Source organism: Mustela nivalis (assembly GCF_964662115.1).
Source record: "Mustela nivalis genome assembly, chromosome: 20".
NCBI lineage: Eukaryota > Metazoa > Chordata > Mammalia > Carnivora > Mustelidae > Mustela > Mustela nivalis.
Window position 1 is genome coordinate 3462480 of NC_139039.1, and position 26992 is coordinate 3489471.

The window sequence follows — 26992 nt, forward strand, 5'->3', positions numbered from 1 at the left end:
AATTTCCGAAAGCACCATCCACACCTGCTGTCTCCACTCCATCACCTACCCCCCAATTGTTCCAGGGACACCACACTCTGATTTCCATCCCTACTGCTCCAACAGAACCTGGGTCCACCACAGTGCAAGCCTGAGACAGCACTGCTGGGCTTGTACCTAATGGGCCCAGATGGACTCCAGTGCAGCCATGTAATTACGGGTAGCAGTGCACCCCCACCCTGTCAATAAGGGATCAAGATCATTCACTGACAAGTCACAGTTAAATGTTTATCAGAGTCTCCTAACAGGGTGTGACAGTTCTGAAACATGCTGCCAAACTTCTGCCACTCTCACCACCCAACAAGCACAGCCTAAGGGCCCTGCCCTTCAACCTGGCCTGACCCGTAGCAGAAGGAAGGCCATGAGCCTTCCAAGGCTGTCGCGAAGATGACATCATAGCTTTCAACATGGTTCTCTGGGGAGGATTGTTTTTAGAATCCAACTACTGTGGTTCTATTGTGGTTCCATGAAGACAAACCAAGGCCCCAGGCCCTCTGCCCCAGCTCAGCTCCGGGTCCTCAGCCGGCATCAACCTGCCATCCAGGTGAGTGGTGGTCTTGGAAGAGGACCTGTGGCCTCTTCCCACTCCAGCCCACATTCCCCAACTGCCCCTGCCCTTGAGCCGTCCCAGCTGACATGCATGACGTGCAGGCTTTCCATGACCTACCCTGCCCCGAGTGCCTATCTGTGGACTCAATAAATGGCTGCTGCTGTTTTGAACCACCATGTTTCAGAATGGGTTTGCTATGTAGCAATAAATAACTGATACCAAGGACTACAGAAGACTCTGGCTTCTCCTTCAAAATTCTGCAAGAAAAGATAGTGAGAATTTTCTATGTATTAAATGATATAAAACATAATGCTGCTTGAGAGACAACCAGAAAACTGCATATACAAATTTACCAGAATCTGAATTAAACTGTGTTTCAGGGGGGGAAAAAAAAAAAGGTTACAAGCAGTTATTGTCTAGTAGATGGCTATGTTGATGGGCAATTAATACAGGAATCTTTTTGAAATCGGTTTCTAAAGTAACAGAAAATATAATTCTACATCCTTTCTTTCCAGGAGGCAGCATTAACAGCATTTATAGCCAACTGAAGCTGTTTTTAAATCTTTATTTCCCAGATTAGTTATCTATATTGCTATAAATTCATCAAGTCGTCTAAACTTGTCTGGGTCCCAGGGCGTAGATTTCTCTACTGTGGGTCTTAACTCACTATTTCTGCGAAGGAAACATGATGGAAGCTACTGCAAGGATGATATATAGAACTATTAAATAGTAAATAGCCCGCATTTCTCCTAACTCAGAATTTGGCTACAGTTTGCCAAAATGTAAAAAATAGAAACCATATATAAAACAGCTTTTTCCTTATAAGCATATTTTAGTATATGTGCTGCCGAAGCGAGCACCCTTATAAGCAAAGCTCACTTGCAATAAACTGCATGAGATATTCAAATTTGTTTGATCATAATAGAACTGTTTAAAAATACATGTCTGGAATTCACATTTGCAGTTTGCAGATGGAACAATAAAGATACTCTGAGTTAATAATTAATATGTTATTCAAATCCAGTAGGAAAGGAGGTGGTGTGTGACGCTCACTAACTCACCGTTTTTATCCTTCGAACCCTGGGCCTTCCTGTGTCCTGTTTTGTGCAATGGTGACTCGAGAAGTTAGGGCACGTTGGCCGGTGAAGCGTCTGAGCTAGCCACCCAGTGCAAGTCACTGGGAACAACCGCAGGACACATCAGTACAGGAGACTGAGTTTATTAAAAAGATCTTGGGTTTATTGTGCAACAAAGTACCAGGCAACAGGCCATACCCTGAGGTAAAGGAAAGAGGTCTGAGGCTGGTGGCTAACGTCCCACTCTGCAGGTGATGAGGCCAGGTGTCCCTCCCAGCAGAGAGGGCAGCTGGTCACGCAGAGGGTCCCTCCTGAAGGCCACCGAGTGGGGCTTCCAGGCCTCGCCGCCTCGATGACCCAGCCAGCCTCAGCTAGCAGGGGCATTTGGTACCTAAAGGTAAAATCCACTAACCAACCCAAACTGGGCTCAATTCTTTAAAAAATGTAACCCACCGATTCACTTCAACCACAGAATAAAATTCAAGAAAGAAGTCCACTAGGGCTGTGAGACAAATTTCACAGGGGGTCAATGGCCTGGACCACTGGGGGTGGCAGCCGTCCAGGCTTGCTGCCCCAAAGCCAAATGCAACTAACTCCCCTCTCTTTGTTCCACCAGCACAGGGAAAGCCCTAATAACGGGCCAGGCCTGCTTTCGTGGGCCTAGTGGGGATACCACGAGCTGACCCAAATGATGAGCTCCCTACACTGCCTGCCAGCCCAGTGGCTTTGCACTAATGATGTGGCCTCTTTAATGTCAGTTCCTCAGCTGTAGGATGGAGAAGGCAAGACCTGCCCATAACTCCGTGAAGAGCCAAGGCACGAAAGCAGTGGTTCTCAAAGCGTGTCCCAGGATGCGCAGCATCAGCACCATCAGGAAACTAGTGAGAATTGCGGATCCTCAGGGACCACAGTAGACTTGTCACATCAGGAATGAACGAGAGGCCACATAAGGGGGAACTACCCTGCCTCTTTACAAGCCCTGTTGGGGATTCTGACTCACACCGAAGTTTGAGCACCACCATGCAACTGTTCTTAAAGCACTTTGCCCAGTGCCTGATGTATGTTCATAGTTCAATAAAGGACACTTCACCATGGTTACAAATAGCTGACCTCATCCCTTCTCTGCAATGCAGATAACATGATATCCTACCTGCAGTGAGCTCCCTGTCTGTGATGAAGACACTGGAGATGGTGATCATTGAGAAGTATGACTACCTGGAAGGAGGACAGAGACCAGAAGATGCCCAAAGTCAAGGCTGAGAATTTATATGACTACCTCAAAAACTGGTGCTTCTGAGGCCATCTAGGATGTGAAGGCCTGAAAGAGTCCTTCCATACAGAACTTTCCTTTCTTTTAGTACTTACCGCCATGACTCCTCATCACTCTGGATGCAGAGAGCTGTGGCCACTTAAAGAGAGGTTTGGGGATCCCTGGTCAAAGGCCAGCTGCTAAGCCTTCAACGTGGCCATGGGAATCAAACAAAGCAAGCCCGCATCTTGAAAAGGCACCACTTCCCCCAAATCTGGCCGAGCTTGCAGTGGGCCAGAGAGGGAGCACGGTCACCTCATGCAAGAAAGACTCTCAGACTTGAGCGTGGGAAAAATCAGATGAGTCTGGTACTCTGGGCCCTCTGAGCCTTCATGGAAGGATTGTTCTGCTGCTCCAATAGCATCTATGAGCCCGCAGTCTCTTTTCAGCTCAAAACTTGCCAGCACTGAGCCTCCCTGCAACGCTGCCCCAGGCTCTTGTCCATGAGCTGGTCATGTGCCTGTTTGTAATTCGATCCATTCCCTGCCCTTCCCCTGCAAACAATCTTTTCCACACTCACTTGCCAACTGGCTCCAGCAAGGTTTAAATAGAAGACTGGAGGATGGGAGAGAGGAAGAAGCCAGAGTGTTTCTTCCCTTTCCTCTCTGCTTTGGATGGTATCTCCAGCAGTGGCTTTGTCTTCTCCAAGCCTCCAGCTCCCACCAGCTAGGCCTTCCCTCCATGGTCCTAGCCGCTTCTAGGAGCCTCCAGGGAGACCCAGCTCTTGGCCTCTGATGAAAACAACCCCCTTCTCTTTGTTCCACCAGCCTCGGGGATGATAGTGATTTCCTGCTATTGCTAATCTCTGGGTGACCTCATCATCCCCTACTTGGCTTTCAGATCTTTCAAAGACTTTTTAAACTAAGTCCTGGCATTAAATGGCTTCTGGTTCACTGAGTGGGCCATGACGAATGCAGCCTGCTCTCACAGTTTCAGTCTGGATCATGCTTTACCTGATGTCCCCCCAACTGACTCAAGTCCTGACCCGAGACTTTCTTTGAGACCGCCTTTTCCCATGGGGAGTCCCTGTACACTCACATCGAGGTCTTTAGTTCTTACCTGTGTGTAATCAACCATGTTTGATACCAGCCCACACACCAGCCCTGGTGGCAGCCCCAGCCCCAATCACCTAGACTTCACCCCCATCGGACCCCAGCTCTCATGGGGGTCAGTCAATCGCCACAGGCATTTGCTACCTGTCCCCCTTGCACTCAGTAACAAGGTTAACATACACACTGATGTTCTCAATAAATATTTACATTTAAAATTTTTCCCAGAAGCAACCCTATACTATTAACAGAGCAGGTTAATCAGGTGAAAGTAAACTTGTGACTTGAAGTAACTGTGTAACTGGCCCCCAACTTGCCTGATATTTTCACAACTCTCCACTTCCTTTTGGCTAGAAAGATACAACAGATGTACAAACTGGAGTCAGAACACAGTGTTCCAGAAAACGATTATGCTTTTGGCAACTACCCACATACATGCAGTAAGTACAGTATCAGTGCCTCTACTCACTTGACGCTTCTTGTTTTGTAGTTATCAGCCCCCATTTCAGGTCTTACATTCCAAATGAAATCACTGGATTACCCTTACTGGCAAATCTTAGCAAGTACAACTCTCATAACTAATTTTTCAGAAAGTAAAAAAGTTAAAAAAAAAAAAAAAAAAAAGATAAACCATATGAAAGGAAGATCACGATGGTGTTGACCTGGGCTTAGAGCCAGAACTGGAAAACGCAATGACTTTCCCAGGGGGCAGCCACTGGATTTCCACATATTGCATACTGTACTTTGGAAATAGTCGGTTAGAGCCCATGACGTCTTCTAGAAAGGGAAGGGTAGGCGTTTCCTTAAATGGTAAGTAAACGGCTGGAAGTGAGGGTTACACTAATGTATGCTTCTGAGCCCTTGTATAGTTACTCAGCTCCTTCCCACTCTGCCCATAAGCAAACGCAGGCAGCTGTCTTAAGAAAAAACCCGTTAATAAAACAGCAGACACAAGGCACAGAATTACAGGTAATTTTCTAAAATGATCCACTGCACAAAAGCAAAGATGGCACGGCGTCTGCCAGATAGCCCAGGCCCCTCCCACCTGACAGGCCTGGGGGACCAAGCCTGAGGAGCCCGCTAGCTGACACAGAGTCCCATCTTGCTTTGAATTTAGATGCCCAGGGTCTAGTATTTCAGCATCACCTACCACCGGCGAACAAGGGTGCCAAGTCCCGAGAATATCTGTCTACAGTAACATTGATGGGAAAGTCAGTACATTTTAAAAGTACCTTATTATTATTTTCCTGAAACCAGGGACTCAACTTGAAATGTCTACAGCATCAAAAATCATTTAAATCATAACAACTTAATTTTTAAAATAAGAATTTGGACTTTTGTTATTTCTTCCCACACAAGTTTCTAGATGATTTCATCCCTGAAAAATTACAAAAGGGAAAAAATTCAGCTAGGAAGTTTCAGCAAGTGGGTCTTGTCTGGGTGATTGTCTCTGCTCTGCCACCATCTAGTCGTATGACCATGAGTGTATTTGCTAATCTCTCTTCTGGCCTCACTTTCTTCCCTGTAAACAATGTGGTTGGACCCATACAGGTCTAAAATGTTCCTATTAAAATAACCAGACAATCGGCTCCAGAATTATAACCTAAGAAATCCAGATTTTAATTGAAAGTAAATTTGAAGTATAAGAAAATAAGAACACAGGCTCTCAGATTTCTAAAATTACTTTGGAGGCTACCTTGCAGCAGGGGGCAGAGATTATAAATACAAGAAACACAATGATGTGAAGACAAAGGAGTATGTGTGATTTAGAAGAGCTTCCAGAAGTTACAAATGTCTCACATGATGTAATGCACATGCCTTGTTTTGTTGTTGTTGTTTTAATTTGGAGTCAAAAGCTTTCTCCTTCAGCACAGAAGGTTTTATAATATTTCTAAATGATCTAGCCTGACAGCATCTGAGGAAGAAAAAAAAAAGATCAAACATGACACTACGTGAGCTTTCATCCTGTCACAAAGCCATTAGAACTAATGAAAAATGATGGCATTGTTAAGTTTTATTTATAGTTTCTTCTTAATAAAATGAAAAATGAAGAGAAAAACACTCTGAATATAAATTTTTAAAGACTTTAAAGATCTAAGACCAGTAGCAAAAATATATATGTAGACATAAGCTTATAAATAGTCTTAAAAAAAAAAAAAGTGCGGAAAAGTTTCCTTTTGGCTCCTGCTGAGTTTTGCCTTTCTCCAAGGCCTCATAAATAATTAGATGTCCTGCAGTCCAGGTCACTATCATCAGGAATGTGGGGTCCTAACAATGTAAAAAAGAGTCTGTCTCCAACTTACATTGTATACAATCTTTCCTGGAAACCACTGACTAACCACTGGGATCACCCAGTGAAGCAAGATACTCTGTGTCATATTTTTTAAGTCACCTACCCTCAAACCAACCAACCATGTGTTACCCTAAATCAGGTCTAGGAATATAAAAGAGAAAAAGAACATCTGTGTAGCCCTTACTGCCCAAGGTTTTGCAAGCTTTGACTCATCTAATTGAACATTTATGCCAGAACATTTTACATTTCTTAATTCCCCCCATCATACTGTAACAGTAACAGTAACGCTAATACATAAATAGCACTTTGAGCAAGGGGCACACTTTTCTAGGACAAGAGTCAATATTTCAGGGTGTGTGAGCCCAGAGGCACAATTGAGGATGTCCTATAAGTACTTACATATAAAAGAACACACACATATCCTCAGATTTGTTGTTACTGACAAATTTGTTATTGACAAAACTCAAAAAACAGTAACAGCAATTGAATATAACATAGATCTAATGAGGAAGAACAGAATTCCTTTGGGAGGGATAACATTTCATTTAATTGAGGTTTAGAATTAGTGTTTCCCATCATCAGATCGATTGTAAATAGGCATCTCTAAAAACCATTCTTAGCTTGTGGGCAGTGCAAAAACAGCAGGCCAGATCTGCCCATAGTTGGCCAACCCCTGTTTTACACCTTATAAAATGTTCTCTCTAATCATTTGCTCAACTAATAATCATTATATTCCTTCAGTTCCTCTTCAAAAGAATTTTGATGAATATGTACCACAGGGTGATGGGGATATATAATGGGCAAGTCAGGGTCCCCTGCACCAAGAATGTGAACTAGACTCAAAGGCAGGTCTGCCCCCAAGGGACTCACTGTCTACTTGAAAGACAGTATACTAAGTGCTGCGATAGAAATGTATTTGAGGCAGGTGAGGTCAGGGCAGCACAAGGAGGAAGCGGCCACCTCTGCCTAAAATAGCCAGGGCTGCTCCTGGGAAAGAAACCCAAAGTCCAGATTGAGACTGCCTGCCTTCAGTTTGCTAGCTGTGTGATCCTGCATGCGACACTTAACCTCTCTGTGCTTCCATCTCCCAACTGTAAAACAAGGATGATCATAATGGTGCCTACCCTACAGGTACCACAAGAGGGCTGTTGGGAGGACCCCCATAATCCATGTTGTGTTTAGACCAGTGACTAGTGCACAGCAAGCACATGCAAACGTTAGCTGCTCTCATCATGACAGAGAGGACAACGATGGAGTGAGTTTCAAATGATGAGTGGGAATTTCCTAGGAAGACAAGGTGGAGAGAGAGGCAGAAGACAGTGCATGCAATTGAATACAAACATAAAAAGCAACCCCGAGTGGTCTGGTGTAGCTCAAAGGTGAAGGGAGTTGAGAGGTAGGAGATGAAGATGGTGAGAAAAGACCACAGAGTTCATGTGTGCCATTCATAGGAATCGGTCCTTGATCCCACAGCAAGGGGATGCACAAGTTTTTTTATTTGTGTTTTAAAGATTTTTATTTTATTTATTTATGTGACTCAGAAAGAGACAAAGTACAATCAGGGGGAGCAGCAGGCAGAGGGAGAGGGAAAGCAGACTCCCCACGAAGCAGGGAGCCCAATCCCAGGACCCTGAGATCATGACTTGAGCTGAAGGCAGCCACCTAACTAAATGAGCCACCCAGGTGCCCAAGGGATGCTCAGATTTTTTTTTTTTTAAGATTTTATTTATTTATTTGACAGACAGAGATCACAAGTAGGCAGAGAGGCAGGCAGAGAGAGGAGAAAGCAGGCTCCCTGCAGAGCAGAAAGCCCGATGCGGGGTTCGATCCCAGGACCCTGGGATCATGACCTGAGCTGAGGGCAGAGGCTTAACCCACTGAGCCACCCAGGCTCCCCGGATGCTCAGATTTTAAGCAGCTTGGAGCACCAGCTTGTTGGATCTAGCAGCAGAGTAGAGGATGGCCAGTGGAGGAGGCGACCGTGGAGACAAAACAACAAAATATGAAGGAAAGACAACAGCAGCAAAGACAGATGACCATAGCTTGGAACATGGAAGCTGGTGGCAAAGGCATGGAGGAGGGGAGGGCTTGGGAGCCATGCAGAAGCAGCTTCAGTCTTATTGCCCCTTAGCTGTGGGTCCCAAGTGAAAGGAATGAAGAGGAATCCGGAACGACACCCAGATCTCTGGCCTTGGTATACGGTGAACGGTGGCACCAATCCCCAGTGCAGAATTCAGGTGGAGGAAGAGTAATGAATGACAGGGAGGGGGTCCAGAGAGAACAGATCGGTATGGGAGATGGCCGGGGTTGGGTGGGGGGGCCCTGGCTGTATTCTTGCAAGGCAACTAGGCATGAAGTACCAGGCAGGGCAGAAGTGGGACAGAAGGAAGAGCAAGAGAGATGGTCAGGAAAATCTGGAAACTGAGCCAAATGCAGCAGGGGTGGGGGTGGGGCAACAGAGAATGAGTGGCACCGGCACTCCTGGCAATGGAACACCAACAAGCACCACGCTGTGGGCCCAGCTGCTTCGAGGGGCTTGCTGGGACTGAGTGGAGTGGAAGGCAAGGAGCTCACTTTGGGATGTGCTGACTTTAAGGAGCTCAAGAGGGTGGTGTATCCAGGAGTCTGGGGTTCAGAAAAGAAGGTCTGGAAATAGATTCGAGGGTCATCAGAAAATGTGTGGCGGCTGATGCCCTATCCTGGAGAGAGTAGAGAATTAGAAGGATACTGAAAGAGAACTATCTAAAGGGAAAGGAAAAGTCAAAGAAAAGTGGTATCCCAGGACCCAACGAGGAAGGCCAAGAATGAAGTGCTCCAGCACAGATGGCCAAATGCAGCAAAAGAGTCAGGGAAAATGGAGGCCCAGAGCATCTCCTGACTTGGCAGGAGGTGGGTCAGAGCAGTTCACAGGAAAGCTTGAACTTCAGGGAGCAAACGGCGAGTGGGAAGTTATAAGGTGAAAGCACAATGTAAGGCTATTAGGATCCCACTTCGGGGTATATCCAGAGGAAAGGAGAACACTACCTCAAAGACATTTCTGCACCCCATGTTCACTGCAGCATTACTTACAGTAGCCAAGACACCAAAACAACCCGAGAGACCATCAACAGATGAATGGATAAAGAAAACGTGGTGCATAATTACAATACAGTATCAGTCGGCCATTAAAAAAAAGGAAATTCTTCCATTTGTGACAACATGGATGGACTACCAGGACACTGTGCTAAGTGAGATCGACCAGACAGAGAAAGAAGAATCCCTTATGTTCTCACCTGTATGTGGAATCTAAAAGAGCTGAACTCGCAGAACCAGAGAGCAGCATGGTGGTTGCTAGGGGCCAGAGGCTGTGTGAAACGGAGAAGCTTTGCTCCAAGGGTACAAACTCCCAGCTACACAGTAACTTCCAGCGATCTAATGTGTAGTGCTGTGAATATAATTAACAACACCGTCTTACAGACTTGAAAGTGGTTATGAAAGTAGATCTTAAATGTTATAACCACATGCGTTAAAAAAAGGTAATTATCTGAGGGGACAGAAGTGTAAGCTAACATTATTGTCATGATCATCTTGCAATAGATACGTGTGTCTGAGCACATTGTACACCTTAAACTTACATGCGTTACATGTCAATGAAATCTCAATAAAGCTAGGGGAGAAAACCTCTAGGTTTTGGATGGGGGTAGTTGTAAAAGAGAGGTCCCATGAGGTGCCCACGGTCATGCCGCTTTTTTTTTTTTTCTTTTCAGATAAGAAAATAAGACCCAGATATTTGTCCAAGGTCCCTCAACTAAGAAGTGGGAAAACGGAATTCAGTTCCATGCCTGCTGGCTCTAAGACCAAGTTTTTACCATAACACTTTAGAAATACCATGTTTCTGATTAGGATGTAGGAGGAAACCTACAGCCAGGAATAATAAGAATATTAACAATAATGTACTCCGTTAATGCCCTCACAGGCCCAGTAACTTGCCCAAGGGGAATCCTTGCCAAGGATCGAGCAAAGGAGTAGTGATTCCAGAAGAGGTTAACCTGGAGGCGCGGTTGTGACTCCGTTAAAACTTAGGGGAGGGGGCACTTGGGTGGTTCAGTCGCTTAAGTGTCTGCCTTCCACTCAGGTCATGATCTCGGGGTCCTGGGATCGAGTCCCCCATCGCGGCGGGCTCCTTGCTCAGCGGGGAGCCTGCTTCTCCCTCTCCCACTCCCCCTGCTTGTACTCTCTCTCTGTCCTTCTGTCAAATAAATAAGTAAAAATAAAATCTTTTAAAAATAATAAAATAAAACGAAGTACATACCTCACACCTATTGGGATGGCTACTCCAAAAAACAAACAAAAAAAAAGTAAATAAGCAAAAAACAAAAACAAAACCCCAGGAAACAATACATGTAGAAGAGGATATAGAGAAACAGGAACCTCTGTGCTTGGCTGGTGGGAAAGTAAAATGGTATAGCTGTTATGGAAAATAATATGTCTGTTTTTTAAAAAAAAAGTTTTAATTGCCATATGCTCCAGCAATTCCACTTCTGGATCTCTACCTTAAAGGACTGAAAGCAAGGTCTCAAAGTAATGTCTGTATACTCAGATTCCCAATAGCATTATTGGTAACAGCCAAAAGGGGGAAGCAACCCAACCGTCCACCACAATGAAGAGATAAACAACACGTGGCAGATACACTAGAATGGGATATTACTCAGCCTTTAAAGGAAATTCTTTTAATCCTTTAAAAAAAAAGTTAATATGCTACCATACAGATGAAGCTTGAAGATATTATGCTAAGTGAAATGAAAAAATACTGTCTGATTCTACTTATATAGGATATCTAAAGTAGTCAAATTCATAGAAACAAAGTAGAATGGTGGTTGCCAAGGGCTGCCAGAGAAGGGAAATGAGAAGTTATTGTTTAACCAGTACAGGGTTTCAGTTTTGCAAGATGAAAAAGGATTCTGGAAACGGATTATAGTGATGGTTTCACAACGTGAATGTACTTTTATTGAACTGTATACTTAAAACTGGGAAAGATGGCAAATTTGATGTTATGTGTATTTTGCTACAATTAAAACAAAAACTTAGGTAGGTATTATTTTGTATTTTAAATTTTTAAATTTTATTTTAAAATTATTTTAAAATTCATTATCTCTTGTTTTAAAATAAGGAATAAGGCACAGAAAAGTTAAGTCATATTTTTTAATTATATGAATCACTTACCACAAATCTGGACCTAGATCCGAAACCTCTTACTTTTGAGATCTTATTAGATAGTCCTCATGGGTTTGCTTTCAACTTTGACTCTGACCTGAGGTTAAGCAAATCATTATAACTTGTTGCCATGGTCCTTCCCTAGGTAAATACCTTGCCTGGAATTTTTTTTCCTACATAATCTGGCTAATTACCTTCCTTCTCCGCACCTCTTGATGATTGATATCTATAGTATTTTTATATTACTGTCGGCCTATCTGCAGACAACAATACGATAGACAGGATATGGATGTATAACAAAGGCTTTGCCACCATCTCACCTCGGGGAGCACCATTTATGCGACCCACAAAATGTATCTTTAGGTGTCAACTAAGACCCCCCCACACCTATACTGACAACTAATTGAGCTTAAAACATGGTACAATTCCATATCTTTCTATAATCATCTTTTCTTTCTTAAACAAAATAGCTAGTGGCAAAAACTGAACACATGCTAAAAGCTTAAATGACTAGATTACCAGAAGCTATTGATCTGGGAGAAGGCAATCCAATTGCTAATTAAAAATAGACAAAATTCTTTGAAACCCTTGAGGTAGCTTTCTTACAGGGAGCTCCTACTGTGGCAGACACTGCTAGCCACCCATACAACATCTATCCTTCTCTTTTTTTCTTTGTAATAGAACACCTGTATTTTTGAGGGAGGCAAAATGCCTGGAGAAAATTATCTTTTCCACACCCCTGGAAGATAGAGATGGCCAATAAGATATTAATGGAAGTCCTTAAGTTGGATTTCTAGAATGGAATTTAAGAGAGAGCTTATTCAACTGACAGGTACTCTTTTTACCTTCTACCCTTTATCCTTTTTCCTTCCATCTGACAGACATGATGGATGGAGCTACAGCAGCCATCTTGAGCCCATGAAGGAAGGAACCAAGAGGATCTCAATTACTCAACATCCTTAACACAGTAAGGCAATGTCAGCACCTCTACCTCCAGTGTTCAGGTTAAAAAAATAAGCCCTTGGGGCACCTGGGTGGCTCAGTGGGTTAAGCCGCTGCCTTCAGCTCAGGTCATGATCTCAGGGTCCTGGGATCGAGTCCCACGTCAGGCTCTCTGCTCAGCAGGGAGCCTGCTTCCCTCTCTCTCTCTCTCTGCCTGCCTCTCCATCTACTTGTGATTTCTCTCTGTCAAATAAATAAATAAAATCTTTAAAAAAAAAAAAAAAGCCCTTCAGAGTTTAAAATCATGCAGTGATGGTGGAGGGGTCTACAGTCTCAGCCAGAGGCAATTCCTGAGGAGGTAGACTTAGGATCCTGAAAAGATCCTCCAGATCTAGAATACTTCTATTCTAATAAATAAGACCATTTATTAGAAATAAATGATGCTGATGACAATAATGATGATGGCATTAACCCTTATGAAACACACTGTAGGTGGCAGGCACAGAGGCCCAGAGAGGTTAGCTAATTTACCTAAGGTCTCACAGCTAATCAATGATGAAGCTGGGCTTTAAATCCAGGCCATCTGGCTCCAGGGTACATGCATTTAACTACAAGACAACAATACCAAACATAATAAACTAACAGTGCACAAACAAATCCGCACATACATGCTAATCTTAAAGAAGCTTTGTCAATTCATTAATGAAAATTCTTACTGTATGTATCCCTAAATTGCTTCTCTATTTGAGAAATTATTCCCTGTAGGAACGGAGATTCTTGTAGCTCTGACAAAACATCTGACTGGTTTCATAGTTGCTTTATATGTCACCATAAATACCACTTAGATCGTTACCATAGTGTCCTAATAGAAATCCCTCTTCACCACCACCCACTACCACCAGATTAGTCTCCCAAAAGTGGAGATTTGATCACATCACACCCAACAAAGTCTTCAGTGGACCTCTTGTTACCTGAATAAAGTCTAAACTCTTTAATCCTTACCTGCTTCTGGCTCCTTTCCAACCCTCCCACCTCTCCCCTCCACACTTCAAACCCTCCAGCCAAACGGAGTCACCTGGGATCTCCCAGCCTGCACCTCAACATATACTGTCTGGTCCACCTGGATGCACATCCTCTGTCACCCTCCCCCCAGCCCCATATGTCCCCACCAGACCAAATCCTCAAGACCCAAGTCAAAGCCTTGCATGCCACACTAATGGCTCCTTCTGGATAGGGACTGAGCTGTCATAGTTCTGGTCAAGAAGGAAAAGCAATGGGTTCCAGGATCTCCTGTAAAGATAGTAAATGTTGCCCAGCGCTGCAACAGCCCCCACTTAGATCAGAGCCAAGGACTGGAGTCCCTCTCCCGCAACGCTCACCCTCCTCAGCCCTCTTCCTAGTGGGTTCTCCCTTCCCTCCATATTTTATCGGATCAAAATCAACACCATGAACAGTCTTCTTGCTAAAAATAGTTCCTAAAAAGAAACTTATAACCCTAAAGATGTGTAGAAAGGGGCAGGAGAAAGTGGCGGAAGAGCTCTGACCAGTGCCAAGGGGTCCGGCCAACACGATGCTGCCACCCTTCTGATCTACTGACCCAAATCATCCAAGTCAGGGACATCCAGAAGTGGCTTGTTACATCATAAGAAGGGGCTAACTTCTCCTAAGTCCCTCAGGTAACGAGGATTGATTACTATTGGCTACATAGTATCTTGCCCAGGAAAACAAAGTTCAGCCAAATATAAGGAATCCTCTCATGGCCGGCAAAGCTCACTGGCTGACACAAAGTTGCCAGATTCATTTACTCAAAAACATACGCTAAACCAAGCCATGCACCATACCCAGACCTAAAGCTACTCAGTATGGCTAATGTCCGTGCTCCTCAAGGAAAGCCATACCTCATAGTGTTCTCTAGGCAACTGCTCATTCCCAGGACGATGCTGGTGATAACTGGCTTTTCTCCCCTCACCTCACAGCCAGTTGTCAGAGGCCTCAGGGGCTGTGTGTGTCATCCGGCTCTTTCCCCACAGCTGATGAGGGAGCAGGAGGCTGGCTGAGGACAAAGCAAAAGCTGGCGCCTTGCACCCCCCCTTCATCCGCACCCCTCCATATGTGTAGCATCCCTCAGGCAGCCCTGACTGCCATGAACAATAAGCAAATAGTTAACTTGCAGAGCTCACAATCCTGCTAGACCGGAGTCTCCCTTGGCTTACAAATGTTCTAAATCTCACTAACAAAGACGATTGATAGCAGGATTGTGACACCCCACCAAAAAGTCTCCCAAAGATCTTAATGTTAATGGCTGGTCTAAAGACAACATTGATCCAGCAGCAAGGGCAAGGCCTCCGGCAGGCCTGGAACATCCTGGCACCTTGTAGGCCCTCTTTAGCATATGAAAACTCCACTGAAACCTCCCTTCCCCTCCCCTTCCCCCAACAGCAGGGTACATAACCTGCCATCCCTCACAACCCGGAGCAGCAGCTCTTCCTGCCCACAGGTCCTGTCCCCGTGCTTTAATAAACCACCATTTTGCACCAAAGATGTCTCAAGAATTCTTTCTTGGTCATCGGCTCCGGACCTCAGCCCACCAAACCTCACCTAGGTTCTAGAACTTCATCACAGCCATCCGCTCCCACGGGCAGCACCCATGTCTGACTTGCTCTTCCAGCCTCCAGTACGGCTAACACACCACACTGCCTATAGAAGATTTCTTTTTATGAGTTTTTTTTTAATTTTTTTATTTTTTATAAACATATAATATATTTTTATCCCCAGGGGTACAGGTCTGTGAATCGCCAGGTTTACACACTTCACAGCACTCACCATAGCACATATCCTCCCCAATGTCCACAATCCCACCCCCTTCTCCCAACCCGCCCAGCAACCCTCAGTTTCTTTTGTGAGATTAAGAGTCACTTATGGTTTGTCTCCCTCCCAATCCCATCTTGTTTCATTTATTCAGGAAGGAAAGGATAAGAATCCCCCAAATTAGCCACATTTAGTGGTTAATCGACCAACGGTTTGGTCATTCTCACACTCTTGCCCCCTCTGCTCCTCTGCCTCCACCTCCCTGACCCCTGGAAAAACAAGGCAATGAAGGAATGTGCTGCCAAAGAAAAGATGAGAAAAGCAACAGGGCATCTGAGTCACACAGCCTTCTGGACCCTGTTACACTGGGGGTTAGACGAATTCTTCCAAAACAGCACCAAAACTCTCGTTTTAATTTAAAAATAGATTTCTAATCTCTCCCCCAGTCATACAGGGCCCTTGCAAACTCAGCCACAGCATGGAAGAGAGTTGTTTATACCCTTTTCTTTATCTGTCAGTGACCCACCAACCCCTCCCCAATTTAACACTTCATTCCTTTAAATTAGGGAAAATTCTATTTACAGCTCTAAAAGGATTTCACAAAAGGGCAGAGTCATTGTCTGTGTGCCTCGAGCCTGGCTCAGTCCGTTATCTACGTTTCAGGCAACAGAATTTCCTCAACATCCTCAAAGGAAGCGTTACTTCCTAAAAGGAAAACCACCACAGTGGAGACGGAGGGTCACCTCCGGGAGCACTCAGGCCACCACACGGGCAATCAAGAATGTGACAAACACGAGCTCTAAAACCAGACCCTGGAGGACACTGAATCAGGTTGAAAGGGGAGGTGCTTCCTAGACTGAAGTCCACCAAACATCCAGAAAAGCCTCTTTCCTGTCTCCGGCCACAAAGGACGAGAAGAATCATTTTAACGGGGAAAGAGTAAATAAATAGCAGTAATAAAGGTCTACGTGGCACACCCTGGGTGCCTCCGGAGATCAGGGTCCCCCCAGGACGTGACTCCAAGCTCGGGCCTCATGCTCGGGGCCCTCACTTCCCTTATTAGAGCAAAATCAACACAACAGAAGAGTCCTGGAGCTACGAATACTTCACAAAGGGGGAACTGTAACCCTAAGGCTGTGTAGAAGGGCAGGAGGGAGGCCCAGGGGCCCAGCAGTCCTGCCAACCTGGGGCTACTGCCCTTCTGCTCTAGTGACCAAAACCATCGAAGTCCGAGAGATCCCGAGGGGAGCTCAAGAACAAAGTGAGCTTAAACAGGATTTGAGAACACCAGCCCAGCCGATGGAAATACTGGCCCTAAAGCCAGGAAACTCTTGGTTGGCTGACAAATGGAGCAGTTCCGTGTCCGAGAGCACTGTACAATTAAGCATGACCAATGACATCGTTTAAATCCCCATTAATAGCTGCTCCGTGAACTAAGGGCCTGGATAACACCTCCGTCGCCAGCCTGTTTACCAATTACTTCCTTTACAGCTGCACGATTTGCGATAAGGACACTCGTGTGGGATCGGTCAGCCGCGGGAGGAATGACACGTCTGGCAGCACCACATCCAAGTAGCGCGGAATCAGACAGAGACTGTTTGCATTTAAAGAGTCATTGCGTGAGATGGGCCACGGAGGGGCACTTTAGCTTGGCTCTGAGGTCAAGGTAACTGATCCCATTACCCTGTTTTATTTCTTATGTTCTAACGGCAGAACAGTGCAGTGTTTCCTCCGTGCCAAGGAACACATACAGCGCATGCATCGAAGTTATGAAGCATCCTGGTAATTCAGCCCTCATCCCCACGAGGGTAGGGGGTGCAGCCACCACAAGGAAATCCCAACAAGGGGGCATATTTTCATCTCCAGTCGTCAGGCTCTTTGAATCTGATCTGCTGATGAATGACTAGTACAGATTTTAGGGGCTCCTCCTGAAGATCGTGGCCTACCATGGTTAAGGCATTCCCAGGAATGAGGATGGGTTTCCTTTACAAGTCAACCGAGTGAGACAAACCCGACTCCCTCCTAGTCGTCACCTACAAAACACAATACCCAGTGTCAGTGGCGAGTTAGGAAGGTCACATCCACAAGGGGTGCACGAACCGTTATGTTAAAGGTACTCAGCTTCATTTGAGCCAAAGACTTGCACGGCACCCAGAGAAAGGTGGCCATATGAAAGCCAAAAGGTGAGAAAGACTTCTTCCTCTTTACCTCTCCAGCCTTTTTCCAGTTCTACTCACTACCCCGTTCACTCCCTATGAGTTTTAAACCAAGAAAGCACAGAAGTTCAGGAGGAAAGGGCATAGCCCTCAGCATTGCATGGATGGATGGGAAGTGCCCCCGAGTCCTGGAGAGGTCTCATGCCCACAGATCCCTTTGGTGATGTCCCAAAACAGGACACCCCCTATCTGTTCCAGTTCTGTCTCTTAGACATATGTGGACTGGGCCATGGTACTTTATCATTCATTGAACGAACATTTCCCACATGTATTAGGCCAGGCACCATGCTGGACACCAGGAGTAGAGGGACAAACAAGAAAGCAAGGTCCTGCCCTTAAGGCTTTACATCCTAGTTGGGGGGAGGGGAGACAACAAGCAAGTGAATAAATTAACAGACACTTTCAATGACTATAGCGCTAAGAAGGAAATAAATAGGGCACAATGTTTCCGTCTAGCTGGTGGCAGGTGAGGGGGGCTGTTTTGGAGGGTCTGGTCGAGGAAGGTCCACCTGAAGAGGTTCAATTTAAACTAATGAGAAGAGAGTGGTTCCGGTAGAGGGAACAGCAAGTGCTCCTAGGGCAAAGAAGCACTTGTTAAGTTCAAGAGCCTAGAAGACAGCCAGGCTGGCTGGAAGCTTTAACGCTCTGCTTCTCAGCTTGGCAAACGGTGGAAGCCCGGGAGAGGCTGAGGAGACACAGATGGTCGCGTCTGCGGCCAGACCCTAGGAGGACTGTCCCCATGCAGCCCGGGCATGCAGAGGTCGCCAGGCTCCCCAGATGTTTCTGAAGCACAGCCCAGTTGAGACCCACACAAGATAAGGCTGCAGAAAAGGCTCAGGACAGAGTCCCGGGCACGTGGGGATTAGGGTCTCCCTCTTGTAAAGGTCACTTCAGAACTTCTGTTCCAAACACAAGTGGAGGCCAGGTTGGAGGGCATGTCCACGGTAGGAGCAAACGACTAATTACTTTTTATTTTCACTTCACAGCCTGGAAGGAGGCAAGACGGTGTGTGTGAACTACTACTCCCTGGAGGCTTGGCTATTCCTCCTGAAGGAATACTTCTAGGAAAACATGGCAACTAAATTGGCTTCAGGCATATCCCTTTTCACACTGTCTGCAACTTCTGAAATAAAGTGTCAAAAAATACCAAAAACGAAGGCATAAATCAATTATCTCTGCCCTCCCATAAAATGCAAAATTAAAAATTAACACAGCATGTATGGGAAGTGAACAGGGTCTGGGGTCCATATGTCGAGAAACAATGAGCAGCCGAGAGTCAACTGGAGAAGCTTGCTGCTGTCGTCTGGCTTATTTTATGACACGTTTCATAAGGTGGTAAAATCATCTCTAAAAGGATGGTTCCCATAGAAGAGGTAGATCATCATTAGGATTGCGTGCTTGGTGACAGGAAGCACACCAAAGTCACAATAGTGGTATCCTCCAGGTAGGGCAGAAGGAGAACAAAGAACACCTTTATCAGAAGTATTTTTCGGCTTTCATTTCAAAAAAATCCGAGGCGCACACAGCACAACGTTATACATATTCATTAAAGCCAGGGAGTGGTCTGTGAGTGCTTGCGGTATTACTGTCTACTTTTCTGTACGAAAAAGAAAAGAGACCATGTTGAAACAGTAAAACGTCTTCGTTTAACACTTCTTGTATAATGTGTTAAATTGGGCTGAAACCCTGTAATTATTCCGCACTTACTGTTTGCCAGTTTGGGAGACGATGCTCCTGAATTCATCACCCACATTTGTGCTCCTGTTATATTAACAGTCGAGAGCTGTGAAACACGAGGTAGAATGTCTACTTCACACTCTCTCCTTCCCTTCAACTGAACCGCCCCTTAAAGCTCCTGACATTTCTCCCCAAAGTCCTGCAGCAAGAAGGATTAATTAGATGCCCCCCCCTATTCTCCAAGGGGAACTGACTTTGTGGTTCACCACGCCACCAGAACCCTGCTGCTATCTTACAGGGTTTTGGTCAATCTTTACACAATCTTTTTTTTTTTCTTAATTTATACTTTTAATATAAATATATTTCAGAGGGCAATTTACCTTGAGTCTCTTATGTGTCTTTAAAGGATAATTCATAGTTCTTGTGCCAAGTCAGGCCCAATAAAAAGTAAGTAATCATCAAAAGTGATAGTTGAGCAGTGCTGGGGGGAGAAAAGACAGAAGCTGAAAAGTTTTAAATCTGCTATTTTCATCCTGAAATGTTTATCAATCAATTTTACAGCGGCAGCAAACATTTCCCTCCTGCAGGAAGATGGGGCGGGGAGGAAGCAGAAAAAGACACAAAGGAAGAGATTCTAACAAGTTCAACAATAAATTTTAAGAGGACTCTGCTCAGTGATGAAATATAGTAGATCAAGTCCTGTGTGCCGAATGGCAGGAAATAACGTATTCCAACACTGCGGTGTCTATTTAAAGGGACAGCACAAATAAATCTATATGGAAGTTTTTATGATACAAACTCCCAATCAACGTTACTACACTTAAAAATTAGCATTTTTCAGAAGCTTAAGTGCCCATGTATCTCCGGCAATTAAGAAGGAAGAACACAGAGATGACTGGGGGCTCAGTGGATTAAGCATCTATCTGCCTTTGGCTCAGGTCATGATCCCAGGGTCCTGGGATCCAGCCCCGCATCGGGCTCCTGGCTCGGCGAGGAGTCTGCTTCTCCCTCTGCCTCTGTACCTCCTCTCTGCTTGTTTTCTCTCTCCAATAAATAAATAAGGAATCTTTTTAAAAAAGAAGAAAAATACTGAGTGTCCCCTAATTTACTTCCCTTCAGAGCTGACATGTGCCCTGTTCCAGGCGGCCACTTCCTGCCTCTTTGCTGTGATGTCCCACACTCTGCACTACTATGAAAGGATAAACGGACAGCATGTGGCATCTTTGATGTGCCCTGCCCTTGTGGGCCGGCCACTTTCAAATATTACTTCATTGACTCTTCCCAAGAGCCCTGAAGATGGTATCAGCTCTACTTTACCAGTGGGGACGCTCTGTGCCCAGATCGCAGAGATGATACAGTGGTGAAGCCAGGTTAGAATCGGAGCTATTCAACCTCGAAACTCTCGCTCCTTCCTTTATACTCCAGCCGGCTTCACAGGACGGGAAAGAGGACGGATGCGCCGAGAAGATTCCAGCTGCCAGTGCCGGGGACCAAGGAAAGGGTATGATGGCACTTTGTCAATTCATACTGCCTACCTCTATCACTCAACAAGCTATTCCTGAAAAGTCTTTCCTCCTGTTCTCAGAGGGCCCAAATGGCCCTGAAGTGCTTCTACCAAACTACCAAACTGAGCATATCCCCGAGACATGCCCACAAAGCCCTCCCTCAGGTGACATTGAGGGCAAGGTCAGAAAACAGGGCCAGGGCTGGGTTAAAGGATATGTTGCCCTATATTCTGGTTAAATGCCAATGAGACAGGGATATCTCTTCAGGAAAGACGTTAACCCTTCTTTAGATCTTAGGAAGAGAACTTAAACCAAGTCTCTGCACTCCAACCACTGCCATCAAAACACAGAAGCACCACCCACTGCATTTTTTAAAATTACCTTCCTGGCCAAAATAGTACCAAGAAAGAAACAAATTGCACAAATGGACAATTTCCATTACCTCACTAAAGATGGGTGACCATCTCACTGAGATCCCGAAATGCACAAGTAGAAGCACAGGTGGCATATTCAAACTGGTGCAGAGGGCAGAGCTCGACAGGGAGCACCCCAGCTGTGGCTGTGAACAATGAACCCAATAACCATAACTGCCTTCCACACAAGCTACAGAGGTGGACTCTGTCCATGCAGAACATTCAAACACACCATCATGAAGAACCACCGTCATGATCTTCCCCTGCCAACAAAAACTATATTCAAGAAACAGCCTAGAATGTTCTCTCTTCCTCTTGTCTCTTAAGGCCCTATCCCATCACTCTCAGGAAAGCTCACCTGGTTGGTCCCCATCGACTCTAATAGCTCCCTGATCCTGAATTCTCCGATTCTCCTTTATCACTAAGTTCCCACAAACAGTGCTGGTTTGTGAGATCCTAAGCCATTCCACAAGGAAGTGCCTCTGGACTCTGTCAAAAGTACACAGAGCCATTGGACGATTCCTGCTTTCAAGAAGGGGAACCATGCTGAATAGAAAGGGAGAGTGAGCCACATAACGAGCCCAAAGAGATTTGGGGAGCACAAAACAGAGAGTGGCAGGGAGGGAAATTCATGAAAGGCCGCAGGTAAGAGGTAGCGGCATTTCAATGGGCTTTAGATGCTGAGTTGGATTTCCCTCGAAGAAAATTTTGTGAAGAGGGATGAAGATTTAGTAGATATATAAGCTGAATTGCCGCCCCCACAAAAAAGATATGTGGAAGCCCTAACCACCAGTACCTCAGAATGTGACCTTATTTGGCGAGAGTGTTGTCGCAGTTGTAATGAAATAACATGAGGTCAACCTGGAGCAGGGTGGGCCCTTAGTTCAACAGAACTGGCCTTCAAAGAAGACAACCCTGTGAAGATAGGGACACACGGGAGAACGCCTGGTGACAATCGTCTGAGAGTGGAGAGACACAACCACAAGCCAAGGAGCACCAAGGGGCGCTGGCAAAACTCCAGACTCTCTGAAGAGGCGAGGGAGGACGCTCCCCTCCAGGTTCCAGAGGGAGCGTGGTCTGGCCCACACCTCGATTTTGACCTTCAGCCTTCCAACCAAGACAAAACAGTTCTGTTTTTAAGCCACCCAGGGTGTGGGACTCTGTTGTGACACCCCTAAGAAACTAATACAGTAGGCGACTGGAAGAAAGAGGAAAAAACAAGATGTGGTGAAAGGCAACCACTGAAGATATTTTTTTTTAATCTTCCTGTAACTTGCAGAAGACCTACGCCCTACTTTCCTCTGATGAGAATGACTCCACCTCAACATCCTCCCCTCTACCTCCACAGGGCTCTCTGTCTTCACCTCCTTTCCTTTTAGCTTGTCTTTAAATAAAGGAGCTGTTTCTCCTTTCGAAGGCTAGATCTGCCACCTTGCTTTAATTACTTTAATCCAAGGACTTCCCATTCATTGTTTCTATATTTTACTCCAGTTTTTTCCCACTTTGACCAACTGCTGGGTAAACCACAGATTTCCTGCAATCCCACCCCCCCCGCTCCCCGCTCCCCTGCTGACCTCTCATCTGTTCTACTTTAAAGAAGCCTAGGGTAGGGGCACCTGGGTGGCTCCATTGGTCGTCTGACTTTTGCTTTCAGTTCAGGTCAGGACCTTAGTGTCCTGAGATCAAACCCTACGTTGGGCTCTGTACTCAGCGGGGAGCCTGCTTCTCTCTCCGTCTCCCTCTGCCCTTCCTTCTCCCTTGGTGCTCTCTCTCCAATAAATAAATATTTTAAAAAATAAAAATAAAAATAAAAGCAGCATAGGGTAGACTCCTCTGCTTTCTCATCACCCATTCACAACTCTTCATTCAGATGACCTCTCTGAACCTGACTATGGAAACTATTATGGAAGGGTGCTAATCCGTCTGCCTGGTCGCGGAGTCCTACAGATCCTATCATGGTCACTCTCCACAGACTCTGCATTGCCCACACGAGCGCCCACTTTCTCCCGGCATGAAATGCCCTCCTCTTCTGGCTGCAGGAAGAACACATTCCTCTAGTTCTCCACTCGCCTCCCTGACTCTCCTTTTCTGTGTCCTGCCTGGGTCAAGACCCTCTCAGAGCCCCTTTCATACCTGGGAAAGTAGCACTGTACTTCGCACTGACCCCTGTTACAGCAGTTCTTAGTATTTGCCCTAGGGTTATCTTCAATCCGTCACAGCTTACCTCTGAAGACCATTACTCTGTTCCACACGTAGGGTAAGGGCCTTACTGTGGTATAGTCCTAACTCCTCACTCCCTTTACTTGTGCTGTTGTTTTCATACATATGAAAAAGTAGTTATGGACTCCAGGGTGGCTCAGTCGGTTAAGCATCTGACTCTGGATTTCAGCTCAGGTCATGATCTCGGGCTGCGGGATCGAGCCCCGCACTGGGCTCCGCGCTCAGTGGGAAATGGGCTTCACACTCTGGACCTCCCTCTCCTTCTGCCCCTAGCCCTCCCTTATGCGTTTGCATGCTCTCCCTCTCAGATAAATAGATAAATCTTTTTAAAAAATTAAAACTCGGTCAGAAATATACAACAGAGTATGGCTACTTTGCTTTGGACAATGTTCTTTTAGAGTCAAAAATAAGAAAACTTGAATTTTACTTTACCTTTATTTATTTCATATAAAGTGTTCTTCATTTCTCTGTATAGATCCAAAAATTCTATCTGGTATCAGAATCCCACTGCCTGGGGCGCCTGGGTGGCTCAGTGGGTTAAGCCGCTGCCTTCGGCTCAGGTCATGATCTCAGAGTCCTGGGATTGAGTCCCGCATCGGGCTCTCTGCTTGAGCCTGCTTCCCTTCCTCTCTCCTGCCTCTCTGCCTACTTGTGATCTCTCTCTGTCAAATAAATAAAATCTTTTAAAAAAAAAAAGAATCCCACTGCCTAAAGACCTTTCTTTCTTTTTTTTAAAGATTATTTATTTATTTATTTGACAGACAAAGACCACAAGCAGGCAGAGAGGCAGGCAGAGAGAGAGGAGGAAGCAGGCTCCCTGCTGAGCAGAGAGCCCGATGCGGGGCTCGATCCCAGAACCCTGAGATCATGACCTGAGCTGAAGGCAGAGGCTTTAACCACTGAGCCACCCAGGTGCCCCTAAAGACCTTTCTTTAACATTTCTTGCAGAGTTGGTATGCTAGCAATGAATTCCCAGTTTTTGTTTGAGGAAATCTCTCATTCTCTTTCATTTTCGAAATAGATTTTCACCAGGCATGGAATTCTGGGTTGACAGCTCTTTGCTTTTAGCACTTTAAAAATGTCACTTCATTATATTCTAATTTGCATAGTTTCTGAACAGGGGTCTGCTATAATTTTTATTTTTGTTCCTCTGTAATGTGTCATTTTTCCTCTGGCTGCCTTTAAGATCTTCTCCTTTTATTGTTTTTGGTTTTGTTTATAACTGTATGAATATTATTTGCCTCCATGTGTTTTGTTTTGGAGTATTTATCCTGCCTGGTATAATCTGAGCTTCCTGGGTCTGTGATTTGGTGTCGCTAACTTTGTGAACTTCTCAGCCATTATTTTTTCAAATATTTTTTGCCCTCCCCACTCTGGCTCCTACCTCTCCTTCTGGCATTCCAATAAAGTATTTGTTAGACTGTCCAATACCATCCCACAGCTCTCAGATGTTCTGTTCTCTGTTTTCTTCTCTTGTTGGTTTTACTTTTATCTTTTACTTTTTCTTTTCTCCCTCTGTGTTTCAGTTTGGTTAATTTCTATGGCCCCATCTGATCTTGCCCATTTTCCATCTCTTCTATTAGAGCACTTAGCCTATTTAAACACAGTCATCCTAAACTCCCTGCCGGGGAGCCTGAGCGGCTCAGTTGGTTGAGTGTCCAACTCTTGGCTTAGGGTCAGCTCATGATCTCATGGGTCGGGAGATCAAGCCCCACGTAAGGCTTAGCACTGGGGTGGGAGGAGGGGACAGAATCTAGTTGAAGAGTCCTTCTCTCTGCCCCTTCCCACCCTGGCGCATGCTTTCCCTCTATCTCTCTCTCTCTCAAATAAATAAATCTAGAAATAAACTAACTAAATAAATAAACACCCTGCCAGATAGTTCCAACATCTATAACATATCCAGTCTGGTTATAATGATTGCTTTGTCTCCTGGCTTTTGCATTTATAGGTTTTTGTTTTCTTGCTCTTCAGATGCTTTGTAATTTTTTATTGAAATTTGGACATCTTAGATAAGAGTAGAGACTGAGGTAAATATTTTCTTCACGCCTGGAAATGAATTACGCCTTTCCTTCTGCCAGGAATTTAGTGTAAGGGTTTGAACTAATCTAATCGGGAGCTGGGCTAGCTTCGAAGTCTGTTGTTGCTATGGCAATCCTCAGTGACCCACAGACTAGTGACACCCTGAGTTCGGGGTAAGGGTGAATGCCAGAGTCTATTTGTTTTCCAATGACTGCTGCACTCTTGGCCTTAAGTCTTTTCTTTTCGCCATGTCTCAGGGAAAGCCTGTCTCTTGCCAATCAGTTGCTACTGTGTGCTTGCTGGCCTGGTGGTAAAGCGTGTGAGGGAGAGGGTGACCTCTGTTGTTCTGATTAACCCACAGCGTTAGGCAGGTACTCTATCCCTGGATCTTAGGGAGGATGGCCTCCCTGGTGATCCTGCCCATCCTTAGGTAATCCTGCCCTCTCCCAAATTCCTAGTCCTGAATCCAGTTTGTCATTTTGCCCCTCCCCTCCCCGTTCAGATTTTTTTTCTTCCCGTTTTCTTCCCCAGCTACAGAAAGATTTCACCAATGCCCCAAAGATGATGGTTTTATTGCCTCCGTCACAAAGCAAAGATTCTGTTCTACAGAGAAGGTACAAAAGAAAATTAGAGCAAAGTTTCTTGACCTTCCCAGAGGAGCTGCTTTTTCTCCCCCTGGCTCTGCCCTACAGAGAACAGTTTCTCAGCCTTTCCTGTGAGGGACTGGTCTCACTCATGGAGAAAAACCTGCAAGCAGGTACAGATACCACCTCGAATTTGCAACCCCGAGGGCTTCACTCCCTTTCTCCAGGACACAGCAGCCAGCCTTCCTCATTCTCCAGGCACCCTGGACGAACTCTCCTCGCCAGCCTCCAGCAGCGGCTCACACAGTACCTTAGTGCCTCTGTCCCACGCCTCCCTGCTGACGCCTGCATCTCGCTACGTTCTGGGCTTGAGCCTTCAGCACTCTCTTTGGTTCAAGAACAGCTGTTACCTTGCTCTTTGTCCAGCACTGTGAAGTCGAGAACAAAGTGCTTTCCGGCTTTTTCCAGCCTTCTGCATCTTCAGCTGGAAAATGCAACACCTCTTTGCATTTTCAACCTATTCCCTCCACCAAGAATGACCCCCCCACCCCTCGCCTTGTGTCTCTGCACCACGCCGATACTGGGATTTGTGTATAATTATCATCTTAAGAAAGAACTGCTTTTGACCGAGAAGAGGAACAGCAGGAGCTTTTACTGAGTCCCAAGCACAGTGCTCGGTGCTTTTGCATTCTCTAATTGAAGCTGCATAACGTAAACAGCACGTATGTTATAAACCCAGTCTACGACATGAAGGAACGGAAGCTCAGTAACCTGCAGGTCACATGACTGATGAGTGGCAAAGCTGAGATTCCCAAGTCCAGCCGTCCAAAGGCTGTTCCTACCTGACAGCACTGCCCCGCTGTCTTGGGGCCCCGGGGGCAGGGGCGGGGGTTGACAGCCTGTGTGGAGATCGCACAGTGATTCTGCTCACAGTGGACACTGAGGCCTTGTAGAATCACACAGCACAGACCACTTGACATAAACTCTTGTGACCATAAAGAGGGAGTGTCATAAGGCTTGGATGGGGGCTGGGAGACACCTGCTGAAATGTCCGCCCTCTTTCCGGAAAGACTGTCACAGAAACACAGCCTGTCATCCA

The 26992-nt window shown here is 45.6% G+C and overlaps 1 protein-coding gene across 11 annotated transcripts in view; it reads right to left on the minus strand.

Annotated features, from left to right (window-relative positions):
• CSGALNACT1 (chondroitin sulfate N-acetylgalactosaminyltransferase 1) overlaps positions 1–26992 on the minus strand; it is a 339942-nt gene that overhangs the window by 275023 nt on the left and 37927 nt on the right. The window contains exons 1-2 of one of the 11 annotated variants that reach the window (XM_082715179.1): positions 14350–14474; positions 2816–2880 (exon numbers count right to left, since the gene is read on the minus strand). The exons of 6 other annotated variants lie outside the window; for them this stretch is intronic. The gene's annotated coding sequence lies outside the window, so the exon portion shown is untranslated. Of the gene's footprint in view, positions 1–2815; positions 2881–3030; positions 3378–14349; positions 14476–26992 lie in introns of those variants that run through there. 4 more of the 11 variants (XM_082715187.1, XM_082715178.1, XM_082715186.1 and 1 more) reach the window with 4 other exon arrangements.